Source organism: Sorex fumeus, unplaced genomic scaffold, assembly GCF_029834395.1.
Source record: "Sorex fumeus unplaced genomic scaffold, SorFum_2.1 ptg000098l, whole genome shotgun sequence".
Lineage (NCBI taxonomy): Eukaryota > Metazoa > Chordata > Mammalia > Eulipotyphla > Soricidae > Sorex > Sorex fumeus.
The window spans coordinates 78582306-78591817 of record NW_026606155.1 but is presented as its reverse complement, the minus strand read 5'-3'; positions in this window follow the sequence as shown (position 1 = coordinate 78591817).

Sequence of the window (9512 nt, the reverse complement as noted above, 5' to 3'; positions counted from 1 at the left end):
ATTGAATAAGCCACATGTTTATTTGAAGAGAATAGCTGATAGCTACTAAAATTGAATTTTTCCTCTCTCTTTCATCTATATTTGCAAAATATGCATCCCTATTTTGGTACTACTTTAGTTTTAACTACTAATTTTTTATCAAATCAAAAAGTTTATTCATTTGAAATAATTTTCTCAGTGATTTGTGAAATGAGGAACTAAGGACACATATGAATTTCCTCATAGGTAGAAGAAAGGCTTGAATATTCCAGAGAAATTATTTAAAACCCTTTGTTAAAAACCAATCACTGAAAACCAAATGTGTCCTTGGTCGATGCTGAGAATTTAAATAATATTCAGAGAGACCAGAAAGGTAAAAGATATTTTCTTGGAAATGTTACAAGCTCTGATAATAGGCTACTCTACTTGCTGAGGGTGCTACATTTTTCTGTAAAGGTATATTTGTACATATCACAGTCTCAGTGTGTGATGTAATGAAACATTGTGTAGACTTTCTACACCCACAAATATCAGAAAATAAAGAGCATCTGTTCATTATTAACTGCTGCACAGCACCAAGATTGGGCTTTGAGAACCCTGTCTACATGATTGTGACTGATCAGATGCTTTGGAAAAAAAGATAGGTTTGATCTCTCCATGTGACATCCTGAAACACAGGAAAGAAAAGGAATGAGTCTTTCACGCATGATGGATTCTCTCAGATTGACAAAAATATACTCCAGTTGAGAAAGTAGGTAAGCTGAAACCTTTGCAAATTTAGTCAGAATAAGTGTTAGTTTTCAGATAGTTTTAGGGGTGTGTGTGTGTGTATACATGTATATAGAACTACAGAACATAGCTACGTATAAATCATGGAGCAATATTTTAGGGTTGTTTAGATCTGAGATGTGAAGTGTTTATAGAAGGGATAGAAGGGATAGAAGTCTTTGGAAATTAAAATGATCAAGTCAGGGTGGGAAGAGCTAGAGCACATTCTTTGATTGCAGGGACCCCAACACCCCAGGATATCCCTCAAAACAAAACGAAAATCAATCAATAAACAAGGTTTTTCTGCCTTATGGGACTTTTTCTTTTTTATGACCGTCTTTGAGGTCCATGTCTATGCTTTGTACAAAATGAGCACAATTGACCTAAAGAATCTTCTTATCTGGTGGTAAATCAAAAGCCTGAACTTTCTGTACAACTTTTGGTCCTTCAGCACAACAGTATCTATATGTGTTTCTGATTTAAAATATTCAGCTTTTTATTCAGATAGAACAAAGAGTTATAGATTACCATTTCTTCCTAACCCTTCTTCTCATCCTCACCTACAATCTTGAGCCAATAGCTCAGTGATCTGATCCTACTGTAGTCATCAGAAATGTAAAAATTTTGTGACTTTACCAGCTTGGTTTTGGGTTTCAGGATTCCCTCTCTACATGTCTAGGAGTATGGTCCAAGAATCGCCTGCCATAGGGTCAAGGGGGTGGTTGTATCTATTGGTAGAGAAATGGACCCAGAATTTTTGTGAAAGCTATTAATATTGAACTATAGTAATATTACACAACAACTGAATTCTCTGCCAGGGAAATTACACATTGAAATAGTTTGCTTAAGGGTTAACTGAACAGATGCACCCCTTTTATTCACCAGTGAAGAATGTTCTCACCTTAGGTCTGTCCAGTCCTTCCAGGTATTTCTTCAGTGATGTAATACATCACTCTGGTGTATCTTCAAGGTCATGTTCAAGATTGTTCTGAAAAATGTTCAGTCACAATATGGCTTAATGATGGGTTCATTTTCTTCTCATTTCTGAAGGCTGGCTCTTCTCACTGAAACGCCGGAAGCAGCCAGACCTACTTATTTGTGTGAGAGCTAGCATTCACACTCAAGTAATAGCTTGAGGAGTTTTTTGGTTGCTTTTATCTTAGAAACACAATCTCTATTTTTCCCCCTCTGGTTAACAAAGACGACTAGCTTTAGACAAAGTCTTTATTTTTTTTATTATTTTTTTAAATTTCTGGAATGAAACTAGAGACTGTGGGGATAAAAGGAATGCAGTTATGTGCAGCCCAAACCAAAAGGAGCTTGGAAACACTGATCCTATTCTGTAAACATGTTCTCTAAAACAACTGCTTTCAGACTGCCCACATAAAGACAAAGTCTTCAGCAATTTATATTTATATGGCTTTGTTTTATGTTAATAATATATCACTCTTTTTAGGCTGCAATGTTGAAAGAACTCAACAGCTGAGTTTGAAACTAAAACCTGACCTCTAAAATATATGTGAGATATGGATGGTATAATCCCAAGGGCAGAGCCTATTCTTGGTTGGACATTCTTTGGCTCCAGCTGTTGGGTAGAGATAATTTAGATCATAATAGTAAAACCAAGAAATGCTTTTATTGTGAATTCCTTGCATTGCATCTCTCTCTTTGAAGAACAAGTGGACATTCTTGCAAACTACTAGAATAGGAAGTTATTTGTCTTTCCTTAGCTCAACAGCTGTAAGTAACTATGGAAGTCAAGGCCTGCTGAATTTGTTCATATTTCATTTTATGGTAGAGAGTTTAAACTAAAAGTTAACCAAACATGTAATTTTCTTTGAGTGTTACCTAGTTTACAAAGTAAGAACATATTCTTTTTCTAATAAGGGAAATGTCATGATGTTAAGAAAAAAATCAAAATGATAAAATATAGGCAATGAGCAATTTCATTAAATAACATATTTAACCACTGGAGTGGAAGAAATAGCCAGTCTTTTTGGATTCTGTCTACCTGTACAGTGATCATCCCGATTACAACTTCAAGTATTTTCTCTGTTGTCTCTAGAGTTTACTCTTTTGTTTTGTTTAGTTTTGTTTTTAGGGGGCAGGGAGGGAACACACCAGCTATGCTCAAGACTTACTCCTAGCTCTGCGCTCAGGGATCACATATAGCAAGGATGGTGGACCATAAGTGGTGCCAGGGATCAAACTCAGGTCAGCCATGTACAAGGTACCTATCCTACCTGTAGTACTATCTTTTTACCCTCTCCATAGTTCACTCTTAATCTCTCTGTCTGCACATCTTTTATTTTGTTCCACAAAGAATATATGGCAGGGGCTGGAGAGATAGTACAGTGGGTAGGACACTTGCTTTGTATGCAGTTGACCTGGGTCCATCTCCAATTTCCCTTATGGTGCCTGAGACTGGTAGGATTTCTGAGTGCAAAGCTAGGAGTAAGCCCTGAGCATCACCAGGTGTGCGCCCCCCCCCCCCATAAAACAACAACAACAACAACAAAAGATCTATGGCAGTCTACAAATGAAAATTAAACATGGGAAAATAGAGAGAAAAAGAAATGAAGTGAGTGTGAAAGATAAATCACAATGTTGTTAATCATGTTAAGTAGTGGGTCACATAGATGAATTTCTTGATGGCTTTCTTTCTCTTTTCTTTTCTTTGCTTTTCTTTTTTTCCCCATACCTGTCAATGCTCAGGGCTTACTTCTGGGCCTGTGCTCACAGATTACTCGGTGGTGCTTGAGAAAACATACAGGGCACCATCGATTGAACTTGGGTCAGCCATGTGCAAGGCAAACTGTACTATTTCTCTGGCTCCACATAAATGGTTCTCTAAGATTTTTCTTGCACTACCAAATGAATAAAATCTAATTGGTCATTAAGATTTGTGTTCCACGGGATCAAGACAAGCAGGTTACTTTCTATTCTTTGTAAAAGAGACAAGCAGGAAATTTTCCCAGGGACCCTGGGAAAGGACCTATGACAATATCCTTGCAATCAAAATGATGTGTCTTTTACACCCCTTCAATATAAGCTGGTTGATGTTGTTGACATCACAGTATACCACAGTTTTGTAGATTATACAGTTGGCAATTCAAAAAGCTTCCTGCTTCACTGAGAAAGTTTCATCTTGGTCATGCAACACGTACAGAGTCTCAGTATAGAGCCTGGATGTTAGTACGTGCTTAGTAAATGTTAGCGGTTAATATCATTGCTACTAGCTAGGAGTAAGCCCTGAGCATCACCAGGTATGCCTTCCCCCCAATAAAAAACAAAACGAAACAAAAAAAGATCTATGGCAAAAAGATCTATCTTTTCTTACATGTTTAATTTTCATTTGTATCTGTAGACTGTCATAGATCTTTTTTTTTTATCGAGGGGACACACAAGGCAATGCTCAGGGCTTACTCCTAGCTAGTAGCGATGATATAGATCTTTTGTCAGCTATGTGCCTACTTCGTAAGGGATGGGGAAAACACCTGGGCTTCCTATTAGGCAGTTGAGTCAAAGCAGCCACCAGAACAATTTCTGAGCTCACAGCTCTTATCTCCCACACAAGGCCTCTAGCACTTGTGCTAGCATGAAACTCCTTAGGTCGGGCATTGCTGCATTCATTTGTTGGGGAAAGGCAGGCTTACACCAGGTAACACTCCAAAACCTAAAACTACATAAATAGAGTTACTGCCAGTATAGGAAGCAGACCAGATCTGAGCTAAGAGGAATACCTTCCAAGCTGAAACCTGCCAGAGTCTTTTTATGGAATAAAAAAGGTTATCCGGAAATTGTATGAATTGAAGAGAGTGAAAATTAGACCTTGAAGGGTCAAAGAGATAGCAGACATTAGAGAGTTTGAGATAGCCCACCCTAGCTTCAATCCTCGCCACTGCATGTGGAGTCCTGACTAAGGCCAGAAGTAAAATCTGAGCAAAGAGTCAGGAGTAAGTCCTGATCATAGCCAGGTGTGGGCCAAAGACAAACAAAAGGAACAAAAAATTAGACCTTAAGATCTTAGATCCATGTGGCTCCAAGCTCCAGAAGGATCCCCCTTCTAAGTTGTCTTTTCTCCCATCCTCTTGGCTTTGAATTCTTTTTAAAAATCTTAATAACTGGTTAATCACAGTTTGGTCCTAAAAAGGCATAAAACAGTCACTTCCAGAATCTGCTAAATCGAAGTAAACCCCCCTCCCCCCCTCCCGACCCTCGTTAATCTCTTTGGTGGCTGCCTGGAAAGCTTGGAAAAGCATAGAGCAGACATTAGGCATGCTGTGGAATTGAATTCTGTGCCCCGCCTGGGTGATGGCCCTGTATCCCTCCCAGTCACGTCACTTTCTTCTTTTAATGAAAACTGATACCAGCCAGAGGACAAGGGGGGAGTGAACAAATGGGAAGGGGGAGAAAATAGAAATGTTTTAGAAAGACTAGCCCCTACACGCACACTCCACCTGGGGTCTAGTCTCCAAAGAGCCTTCTCCTTTGTCCTCTGTGGAGGAATGCAGAGCAGCCTGAGCAGGAGACAGGAGGGCTCCTGAGGAGGTGATATGTGGCTGTGTCTGTTTCTGGCTTCTCTGTAAATATGGTGACACCTCCAAATGGAGGAACAGCTGAGATAAGTGACTGCTAATCCCCCAGTGGCGGGAGGAGGCCAGGCCGTGCAGTCCAGAGCCCAGCAGATGGTGGACGAAACAGGCTTCCCTCCAGGCAAGGGCAGCGGGACTGTCCCTCCTTCTGTTCCTGCAACTTGCCCTGAACATCTCCTGCAGGGTCTGTCCCTGCCCAGAAGGGATTCACTGGCACTCCAGAGCCCTGGGGACATGCCCTGGCTTTGCCATCCCACTGGGAGGCTCAAGGTCAGCCAAGCTGGACTGTGGCCACGCTGGCAGCGCTGGGGCATTTAGCAAGGCTCTGAGCGCCTGGGAGGAACCACCTCCGCATTTCTTGCTCTCAGACTTGATTTAGAATTGAGATTCACTCTTTCGGGGTGGAAGTGGAAAGGAGTATTTCTCCTAGGCAGCCCTAGTCATTGCCCTGCCAATGGCTTGAGGAGCAACTCTTTAAGGAGCAACCGCCCAAGAAGAGTGGGAGGCCTTTAGGAGGTCAGGGACAGGGTCATAAGGTCAACTGGCTGGATCTGAATCCTCTTGGGTTTGCTGATCATCTATGAGCCCTGGGGTCGGAGCAACAGCACAGTGGGTATGGATTTTGCCTTGACGTCGCCAACCCGGGTTCGATTCTTCCGTCCCTCTCGGAGGGCCCAGCAAGCTACCGAGAGTCTCCCACCCACACAGCAAAACCTAGCAAGCTACCCCTGACATATTCGATATGCCAAAAACAGTAACAACAAGTCTCACAGTGGAGATGTTACTGGTGCCCGCTGGAGCAAATTAATGAACAATGGGAGGACAGTGCTACAGTGCAGACAGTGCTAGAGACCTTGGACAGAAAGATTCAAAGGTGATCTAATTCAGATGAGATAAACCAATCTTTCTCAAAGAGCCATTCCGAGGTTCAGAAATCAAGTTAGTCACTGTTGGCATTAGAAATGAAATTGGGAGATTGGTTCCACAGTGGTGTGAATGCACTTAAACCTATGGAGCTGGACATTTCTAAAAGGTTCAAATGCTAACTTCATGCGATGTGGATTTTACCACCATTTTCAAACTAAAATAATATCTGGAACACACTTAACTCATTTTATTTTATTGTTTTTATTGAGTGACGATGTTCACAATACTGTTATTCTTTTCACAGGTACATCATTCTCACACTAACCCCACCACTACAGACAAGGATTCCTCTAAGTTCCCAGTCCCCCACGAAAACTCACTTCTGTAAATAAAATCTTCAGTTCTAATGACTTTGGCCATTTGTTGGAACACACTAAACTTTTAATCTAGAACATATAAAATCACTGGAACTCATGAGTATGCTATTTTATATTTATATTCAAATTAAAAGAATCACTGAGGAACTGTCAAGTGAAAAATCAGTGCCAGGGACTATTTCATTATTATTATGGTGATTATTATTAATAATTATCATTATTTAAAAGTACCAGGGATTAAAACCACAACTTTTCATATGAAAGCCATGTGCTCTGCCACAAGCCACATCACGAGCCTCACTGACTATATTTTTTTAAATCTGTAAGTATGGTTCAGAGATTTTGGGGGGATTTACTTTCTTTTCCTTTTCTTTCTTTTATTGGTCTTTGAACCACACCTGGTGATGTTGAGAGTTAGCTCCCGACCATACACAGGGATCATTCTTGACAGTACTGAGGAGACCATACACTGTGCCAGGGATTGAGCCCAGGTTGGCCACATGAAACACAAACATATTAACTCCTATAATATCTCTCCAGCCCTGGTTCAGAGTTTTAAAATGAATCCATAGAATAGGATTAGAATTAAATTTTAAACAAACATAAATAGAGGAGGGGGTTATTATAAAACAATTTGCTTGAAAACACACTTTGCCTTTAATCAAAAAAATGAAACTGTTTTAAAAACATTTAAGGATGTTTCATCAAAATGGCATTATTCCTCCACTGATCCACACTCTAGTCCCAGGTGTTTGTAAAGGATCTTGGTCAACCAACACGATGTTGATGACATGCTAGACTTTCTAAGAGTTCCCCTTGCACCTATGACAGGGAACATGGTATTCTGCATCCAGATAATCCCAAGTAGAAACTTTGATAACAGTTATCATGAACTTCAGTCCCATTCTACTTGAAAAACAATAATATGATATTTCCTCAGTAAGTCTTCCTCTGAACTGTCTTTGGCAGTTTCTTTTTTCTTCCTGGCATGTACCATAACTATCTGACTTTTCTGTAAATTGCCCTGGAGCACAAGTCCTGCTGTTTTATTTATCACTGTATCCCTGTGACTAGCACAGTTCTTATCCCATAAATATTTGTCCAATCCATAAATGAATCAAACTGACCTGAATTTTCAAAAACAGAAGTACTGTTACTGCCACATTATAATAGTTACAGTTGGCTTTGTATCCTTTATGTGGTGTGTATCACTTTTCTCTGATTATTACAATAACAAAGGGGTTAATAACCACTTTGAAAATAGTTACTGTGTCTTTTGTTCAGAGGAGAAAATTAAGAGCTCTGGGACGTTGAGGACTTGCCCCAAATCAAAAGGAGAGTAAATGATAGAGGCCTGAGTGGAGCTGGGGACAGTGTCGCTACCACTCCGGTTCCATTTCTCCTCTTCTTTGGTTCTTTGACGTCTCCCCTCCGTGTAGGCAGAATTGCTCTTGGCTTCCTATTCATTGACATTTTTACTGTAGAATCATCTCCTGGATGCTTCACCTCTTTTCATTGTCTGTCCCCACAGTTTCTTCTCCAGATCAACCCAAACATGGTTGGGGAGCTCAGGGGAGCAGGGAAGGCTTCACATTGCATTCCCCAGTCTGGACAAGTATCTAATCAGTGGGCCTCCTCAGCATATCAATCCAAGACCACTCTAGAGATGGATGCCTGTGCCCAGATTTCTATTTTTAGATGGTGTGAGTGGGAGGAAAAACATAAGCATTAAAAACCAAGTGCCAGTCAAGAATTGAGAATACAGGGCACCCCAGGGCAGATTTGAGTTGTGTCCTCTTTATGTCTCTGTTCCTTTCCCCACCTCCTCTCCCTGCCCTATTCGGTCATCTTTCCATTTTCCTCTCCAAATCTCAAGTTTCTGTTAAATCTCTTTACACAGAGGAACTTCTGTCAGTGAATTGTAGCAAAGCTTCTCATAGCCGTATGTGGAGATAGATACACAGTACTCTTTGGTAAAGCTAGATCCCGATTGAACAGTTCTGGTGGTTGGTGGCGGTGGGGAGGGTTCTGAGACCGCCTTTTTGATCATTCTTGGTGCAGGAAAACTTTGCTAGGGTCATCTTCGTGAAAGACTATTTGCCTTTTCTGTTGCCTCCACCTAGAACAAAGGTCTCTGTTCCCGGTCAGCAGATGATCACCGACACCCGCTGCTTTGGGCCTTTGTTCCTTTCACTCTGGCTCCAGAGGATACTTTTTCCTGGCTTAAAAGCAGAGTGTGAGTTGGAGTAAATTTAGGCAGCACGGAGGAGATCTCGGGGACTTAGCCCCTTCCCCCACGAAAGGCTTGACCAGGCGCCTATAGCAGCGCAATTTTGCGTTTGAAACCACGCGCCTTGGTTAATCTCAGCTTTCTGACCTAGAGCCCTGCGCCAGTTCCCTCAAGTCAAGTCACCCAGGCTGATATGGGAGTTTGAGGGGGTGCCTTATCCCAGGGACCCATTTTCTCGCCTCACAATGCTCTGCTGGGTGCCCTCTGGGCCCAGGAGGGCTGCCAGAGTTGTCTCCTCCAGCTCGCAGTCCTGGAAGATGAGAAGCCCTGTCGCTCCCCCGCTGCCCTGCCCAGCTGTCAGGACCCCTCAGCCCAGGGCAGGGCGCCAAGTCTTCCCACATGTATGTGGCTCATTGTCTCTGAGCCTGGCGCGGCTGTGGAGACAGGAGCCCACAGCACTCCCAGGGAGCGCCCCCAGCCAGGAAGGGGTGGGGGAGGAGGGTTGGCGTCACCCAGTCTTCCCCTGCCCACCACTCTTCCCCGCCTGCCCCTCCCTAGTTCCCTATTTGGCCATCCCCCCACCCCTGGTTGCCCCCTCCCCTTCCTTACATGGTCTGGGGGCCCCCTGGCTGATCCTCTCCCCTGCCCCTGGCTCCATGAATGGCCTCGGCGCTCCACCGTGGTGCGAAGGCGACC